This window comes from Patagioenas fasciata, chromosome Z, assembly GCF_037038585.1.
Source record: "Patagioenas fasciata isolate bPatFas1 chromosome Z, bPatFas1.hap1, whole genome shotgun sequence".
NCBI lineage: Eukaryota > Metazoa > Chordata > Aves > Columbiformes > Columbidae > Patagioenas > Patagioenas fasciata.
In genome coordinates, this window is record NC_092560.1 from 3110679 (window position 1) to 3117355 (window position 6677).

Consider the following 6677-nt stretch of genomic DNA (forward strand, 5'->3'; position numbering starts at 1 on the left):
GAAAAGTATGTTGTTTAATGCAGCTAAGCCATAGGCAGCACGGAGGATCAACACTTTGGAGGCTCATTATGTGAAATTACATTTACTAGCGTCGTTCTGACAGTACTGCACACAGAAATTGCCTAATAAGAGGCTGCCCAAAGATGTGCCAAAGGAAGGAAAGCAAGTGTCCTGCATGGCCCATGCTCATGAAACTCTTAAGTGCTGTGAATATCTGATGAGTTACATAACACAGCAGCCATAGATGAAATTACAACTAAATCTTACAGCTTACAATGACGCTGCTATGTTTGTAATACAATATTTTGCTGCCTTTCTCATCATGTTGATTGTGACTATGAGAGAGAGAGATGTTCCAAAGCACAAGGTGACTGTCCTAATAACTCCTAACAACACCAAAATGAAAGGTTAACCATGGTTAACTCTTATAACCTAGTATAACTCATATAAGATACTATGACCTAACACTCTAATCTAACTCTTAGAACCTAATAATATAACTCTTATAATATAACCTCACCTTTTTAACCTGGTATGAACTACAGTTGTGGTTTTCCATTTGATATAATCGTATTGGAGCCTGTCTTGTCCTTTCATTCATTCTTGGGGTCAAGGCTCTGACATCTACGCAACGTTCATGTTTTCCAGCAGCAACAAAAATATTTGATTTAGAAAGCATTTTTTCTTTGATTACTAGGAATATTTGGTATGCACTGGAGTTAATAAATATGTACAAATAGGGATGAGATATAAACCAAAATCTTTCATTTGCTCCTGATGACCTTTGGCTTTGAAGAGGGGATTTATAAGCAACCTTTATCACCACATATATGGTGATAATGGCATTGTCTAATCTAACTGCTGCAGCTATATACCAGGGCAAACACCTACCAAAAGTTTAGCCTTGATTGTTTTTACTGAGTACAGCACCTAAGCACACTTTTTTGTGTGTGTGAATCCAGAGAAATTCTTATGGCACAAAAGCCTTAATATGCAGGAAACACAGTATTTGAAATACATCTTAGTCATCTCATTTTACAGCCTTCGTATTAACATATTAAGTATTTCAAAGACCACTTTCCCACCTTCATATACTTTTTCCAGTATGGTCTCAGTAGAGTCTTCAGACTTTCAAAGCTTAGCAGGCTTAGAAACTTTAAATAACTATATATTCCACATACTTTCCATCATCCACATCTTACAGTACGATCATAAAGTGTTAAGTGAAGCCTTGGATAATTTTGGATTTGAATGAGGTTTCATGTGAATGAATCATAAAACTCACAAGCAGCAGTTTCTGTAGAGGGAAGGGAAGGGATTCTTTGCCAGGGAGAGCTACCCAAATGGTTTCCTTCATTATGGTTTTTCAAGCCCGTGTGCTCCTTTTCAAGTAAAGGAAGACCAGGCAATTGCTATAATCAGCAACGCATTCCAGTCTAAAATACTACATCAAATAACTTGACTGGAAAAAAAATAAATCTAAGGTGTATTTCATGTTAAGGTTAAAAAAAATGTTTTTCAAGGCAACAAATAAAAAATATACCAGCAATTTACTTTCCATATTCAAAACGCTTTTCCTTCTTTCTCCATTAATCAATATAATAAACAGCCCTCTGAAGGCTTTAAATTTATTTCACAGAATCACAGAATGGACTGGGTTGGAAAAGCCCTCAGAGATCATCCAGTCCAACCCTTGGTGCAACTCCAGTCCATTGACCAGATCATGGCACTCAGTGCCATGTCCAATCTCAGTTTACAAACCTCCAGGGCCGGTGAGTCCAGCACCTCCCTGGGCAGCCATTCCAATGCTGACCACTCTCTCTGCACAGAATTGCTTTCTCATCTCCAGCCTCAATTTCCCCTGGCAGAGTTGAAGCCCATGCCCCCTTGTCCTATTGCTGACTGCCTGGGAGAAGAGCCCAATCCCCCCTGGCTAGAACTGCCCTTCAGGTCGTTCTAGAGAGTGCTGAGCTCAGCTCTAAGCCTCCTCTGCTCCAGACTGAACAAGCCCAGCTCCCTCAGCCTCTCCCCATAGGGCTTGTGTTCAAGTCCCTTCCCCAGTCTTGTTGCTCTTCTCTGGACCCGCTCCAGCACTTCAATCTCTTTCCTGACCTGAGGGGCCCAGAACTGAACACAACACTCCAGGTGTGGCCTCCCCAATGCAGAGCACAGGGGAAGGATCACTGCCCTTGTCCAGCTGACCACGCTGGTTTCCTTACAAAAGTAGTTGTTTCATGCTTTATTTTATATAGGGCTACATTTTTTACATGTCCATTGAAGCAAGTCTAGTAGAACATAAGATTTAGAGCTCAGGTTACATGACTGCATATGAAATTTCCTAGTTTCCTGTCTTTATATGTGTGCATGTCTTTTGGATAGACACTGAAAACTGAATTGAGGGCCTAATCTATTGTCAAAGAGCTTCTTATAGTCATTAAACATTTCAAATTATTTTGTATGTCTAAAAGAAATGGAAGGTGATTTTGGAAGTAAACTCGACAGATTCTGACATCACTTTATTTTATTATCTACTCTCCAAAAGTACAGTGTGTATTTAGTAACTTTTGTGCCATAAATCTTTAAGAAACCCTGCACATGAAATGCGTTCATTTTTTCATTTGTGTTTTCTTCATATGCATTGAATCCATTTGACTGAAAGGCTTTTAAATGCCACAGTTATTAAATGAATATATTTTTTTCTAGGTTAAGTTTGGAAATAAGGGAATACGTTTAAAAAAAAAAAAAAAGTGTGTTAAAAGTGAAAAGCCTTGTAAATGACACATGCTTATTTAGGATTTACAAAGTGTTCAGGCTTGGGGAATAATTTGGAGGGAAGAGCAGGAGGACAGAATCTCCCGTGTGAGGAAAGGCTGGATATGGGCAGGAACAACCCCAGGTTCCTGAATGAGTTGGGGAACAACTTGCCCGAGAGCAGTGCAGGGGAAAGGGAGCTGGGGGACCTGGGGACAGCAGGGTGAGCATGAGCCAGCACTGGGCCCTTGTGGCCAGGAAGCCAATGGTACCTGGGGTGGGTTAGAAGGGGGTGGTCAGTAGGTCAGAGAGGTTCTCCTGCCCCTCTGCTCTGCCCTGGGGAGACCACACCTGGAATATTGTGTCCAGTTGTGGCCCCTCAGCTCCAGAAGGACAGGGAACTGCTGGAGAGAGTCCAGCGCAGCCACCAAGATGCTGAAGGGAGTGGAGCATCTCCCGTGTGAGGAAAGGCTGAGGGAGCTGGGGCTCTGGAGCTGGAGAAGAGGAGACTGAGGGGGGACTCATTCCTGGGGATCAATATGGAAAGGGGCAGTGTCAGGAGGATGGAGCCAGGCTCTTCTCGGTGACAACCAGTGACAGGACAAGGGGCAATGGGTACAAACTGGAACACAGGAGGTTCCACTTGAAGATGAGAAGCAACTTGTTGGGGCTGAGGGTGTCAGAGCCTGGCCCAGGCTGCCCAGGGAGGTTGTGGAGTCTCCTTCTCTGCAGACATTCAAACCCGCCTGGACCCCTTCCTGTGGAACCTCAGCTGGGTGTTCCTGCTCCATGGGGGGATTGCACTGGATAAGCTTTCCAGGTCCCTTCAACCCCTGGCACTCTGTGACTCTGTGTGACAGCCGGTGTGTGCACACCAGAACACACAACCGCTGCCTGCACGAAATCCCCGTGTTTTTTGTTCAAGATTAGGACGACACCGGGAGGGCTCTGAAGTTAAGCCCTGCAGAACGTGCCCCTGCAGCCGCGGTCCAGCCAGCGCTGTTCCGCTCCAGCCTCCCGTAAACAGGAAATCAAAGCGGACGAGCCAGGAAAGAAACGCGAAACACCCCGCTAAACGTGCTGCGCAACGAGTTTGCGAGACGTGCTCGAACACAGGGCTTACTTAACAGGAGCTGAGTCATGTTTTTGCAAGCCAATCCCTGCTTTCTCGGGCTCCCTTTTTTTTTTGTTATTTCTGAGTCATCTCCATCAGCCCTGACAAAGCCGGGGTGATGGGGAGCAGCTGTTTGAAGGCATCGCCTTGGTCGCACGCAAAGCTTCTCGCAACTTCTCAGAAGTGCTGGCAGGAAAGGAAAGGGGGGCGCAGACCCACAGCATCTGAAAACCTCGGCAGCATCGTTTTCGTCAAGCAAAATCTCGCCTTTCATAGACTGTGTTATTTTTCTTAAGGGGGAAGCAACAGGAAAATAGAAAACCCATTGCAAGAGCGCGCTTTGCTCACTTTGCTGTTGTTAAGCCTAGAACAATGCGTGCTGCAAAATAAACAACTTAAAGCTAGGAGGCAACGTTATTTTTTTGTCTCCAAGGTAATGATGTGAGCCAGATACACAAAATATTATGCATACTTTGCTTAAAAACATCCCAGAAAAACAACAAAAAGTACCCCAAACCCAAGAAAAGTAAGATGCAAAAGTTTTAATTTCTGTGTTGTTATCAGAGTGCAGAACACCATTCCGAGTTTTGCTGTTTGGTTTCGGTCTTATCTGAGCTTTAAAGACCTTGTGCCTCAAGTCAGCTGATAGCAGAAGAATTTCCGTTAAAAATAAAATAAAACAAATAAAATAAAACAAAACAAAACAAAACAAAACAAAACAAAACAAAACAAATAAAATAAAATAAAATAAAATAAAATAAAATAAAATAAAATAAAATAAAGTAAAATAAAATAAAATAAAATAAAGTAAAATAAAATAATTAGAATGGAAAGGAATGGAATGGAAAGGAATGGAAAGGAATGGAATGGAATGGAAAGGAATGGAAAGGAATGGAATGGAATGGAAAGGAATGGAAAGGAATAGAATAGAATAGAATAGAATAGAATAGAATAGAATAGAATAGAATAGAATAGAATAGAATAGAATAGAATAGAATAGAATAGAATAGAATAGAATAGAATAGAATAGAATAGAATAGAATAGTAAATCACAAATACATCATTGAGGAATGTTTGAAGACACAACCAGAGTGAGCTCTGACATCAAAAACCTGACATTCACAATGCTACACATTTACATACTTGTCACCTTCAAATTTACTGTTAAGAAAATCCTCTTCTTGTCATTACTTTTCAATGGCTGGAGTTGATAATACCGAGTATTTTGTGTCACACACAAGAACTTTTGAGTACAAAGAGAAGGAAAGTGTGAGTTTCTGCACAAGCAACAATGGCAGCATGCTGCTTGGGACAAATACTCAGCAACAGCTGCATGGAAGAACAGCAATAAAGAAGTGGAAAAGGCAAAGATGAAAGTAGCTGAACCGAACTTATTTTCTCACATTACATTTTGTCACCTTTTTGCTGCTAACTTCATTTCCTACTGAAATACAAAAGGAGTGACGGTCCTCACCCTTGTTTGTTTTCTCTGGAAATCACTGCTGGCAAGCAGGGGATATTTCACATTTACTTATTTTGCTTTCCCTAACCTTCAGGTACCTCAGGCAGCTTTGTCTTTCAGCTGCCCTCAAAGCTGGTCCTGTGCAAGAGACACATAGAACAGCAGAGGTGCTGAGCGCTGGGAAGTGAAGCATCTGGCAGCTTCAGCTGGAGCCCTCAGCAATACCAACTGAGTTTTAATTAGTGTACGAAGTTCTGTCAGTCTTCATTCTGAATCGGCTTGATGGGCCATCAAGCATCCTTCAAGCCAGATGATTCGCAAACACCTGGGGACAACAGCACCGTAGCTGCACAGAGCTGGGTCATCCACCAGCTGTCTCCTCCAGATGTGGCCCAAATTATTCCCGAGAGAAGTCTTCCTACCTATGAAAAGCTCAACTTTCAGTAACAAGGTTGTTTCCCCCATCTAGCACTCATACCGCTCATTACCTGGTGCTGTGCAGCAAGTTCACCTTTCCTTCAAATGCTTCTCAAACCCTCATGTTGCATCACTGCGTGGTGGTAAAAGCCAACACGGCACATCACTCTTTCCTCAGTCCTCTACCTGCTCATTTTTAAGCTCGTCTTAGTTTCGCAGGCAGCAGATGTTTTGCATTCAAGATCAGGATTATTTCCAAAACCTCTCTTAGATATGGAGTACATTTCCAGAGGCATCTGTTATCAAACCCTGGTTGTGAGATGGGGTCTGTGCCTCCCACCCTTGAACAAACGGTTCAGTGAAGAAAGGTGGGAAGGAGAATAAAGGGATGAAGATCACCGGGATACCCTGGTCAAGTCTTCACCTCTGTGATGGTGGAGCCAACTGTGGGGTTAACGCAGCTGCAGGGACTCCTGCTGGGAGTTTATTCCTCTTTCTCAACCAAGAGGTCCCCACTAGCGTGATTTCATCATGTGCCTTCTGCTGCTTCCACAAGAGCCCCAGTCCATGGAGTGAGGCTACATGACATCCACAGGACCCTTGGGGTTTTGTCTGTAGCAAGTTTCTAAACACCTTGTTTCAGGAGAAAAACTCGAAACATGGAAGGTTAAACAAATTCAACCCTTAAAAGAGGATAAAAAAACCCAAAAAAAATATCAATAGCTATGCCCTGAATTACTTATGGAATCATCTTACAAAAGTAATCTTAAAGTGCATTTAGCTCATTGCTCTTCAATAAACTCATACCCTACACAGAGTCAGCACTGGTCTGTTTTTTGACCTTCGTGTCCCCAACAAGTCTCTGCCCTGTCCCAGCCCAGCAAGACCGTGTTCCTGTTTTAATTCAGAGGATGCAACTGGGAGAAGAGAAAC